This window comes from Mastomys coucha, unplaced genomic scaffold (assembly GCF_008632895.1).
Source record: "Mastomys coucha isolate ucsf_1 unplaced genomic scaffold, UCSF_Mcou_1 pScaffold20, whole genome shotgun sequence".
In the NCBI taxonomy this organism is placed as follows: Eukaryota; Metazoa; Chordata; class Mammalia; order Rodentia; family Muridae; genus Mastomys; species Mastomys coucha.
In genome coordinates this window covers 66,073,198-66,074,382 of record NW_022196903.1, presented here as the reverse complement: position 1 = coordinate 66,074,382, position 1,185 = coordinate 66,073,198, and the positions used below count along the sequence as shown (strand labels likewise).

At 44.1% G+C, this 1,185-nt stretch overlaps 1 pseudogene; it reads right to left on the bottom strand.

Moving 5' to 3' along the window:
* Positions 1-1,185, bottom strand: part of LOC116099921 — a 3,555-nt pseudogene that overhangs the window by 1,971 nt on the left and 399 nt on the right.

Genomic DNA, 1,185 nt, shown 5'->3' with positions numbered 1-1,185 from the left:
AAGTGAGTGGACACCTGGATTGCCTGCGTAGGGAGGCCGGCTTTAACCTGGAGGGCAAGGTACATTTACTCAAATGTGTTTGGGGAGTACAACGAGTACTCTCTAAAGGAATGGATGTGACCAGAAAGGTGAATTTGGAAATGGATGCGTCTAGAGAAGAGACCATGCTGGCATCCACTGGGAAGCTGGAGTTGGTGGGAAGAAAAGAATAAACATTATAAAATGACCCAGAATGAATGAAGCTATTGAGCAACTCCAACTGTGGTGCTGGGATCAAACCAGGGCCTGGTCAGGAGAGGTGAAAGTCAGAACTACAGTCAAACCTTTGCTTTTACGCTTGCTGTGTTGTGTGTTGGCTCACTCGGTAGGTAGCCCAGGCTAGCTCTCCTGCCTCACCACCCCACCTTCTAATTCTGGCTTTACAGGCATGTGTCACCATGCCTGGCACCAGCTTCCTTGTTCTTATGTGGTTTAATTCTTTTCCCCAAGATAATTTTATTTCTAAATGTCAAGCAAAAAACAAGGCTATCCTACCAAGCTAGCACAACAAAAGAAGCATGTGAAGTACACAAACAGCCCCAAATGCCACAGGCCACCACGTTTCTCCTGAATGGACAAAAGGCCTTCCTGCATAGCAGCCAGGGGACTGATAGCTTGTCATCCAAAGGAGACTATGCTTTTTGGTTCTCCCCAATATCTAGACTAAAGTATAATTGTTTGGTTGAAATCATGAGCTAAGACTCTCTCACTCTTTAGCCCAATCTAGCCTGAACTCACTATATAGCCCAGGCTGGCCTCCAACTCAAAGTAATCCATTCCTTGTGCTGATCAATTGCTAGAATTAAAAGCACGAACCATTGCATCCAACTTCTCTTTGTTCCTTTTAGAGACATGTCCTGACATATAACCCAGCTAGCCTGAAACTAGCTGCCTCTTTACACTGTAATATTCCTCTTTCCTATTTCCTCATTCCATTTTCTCTCTTTTATTTTTCTTACTTGTGTTTTTTTCTCACTTGCTTTTGTTTTGTTCTGCTTTTTTAGATAGATTCTGGCTATAGCTATATAGCTGAGTCTGGCCTTGAACTCTTGATCATTTTGCCTCTGCTTCCCAAGTGCAGTGTGGGAAGCCCTGCTGTGCTCTCGGAGATTCTCAAACCGAAACTACAAGTTGACAGCTAGTCTC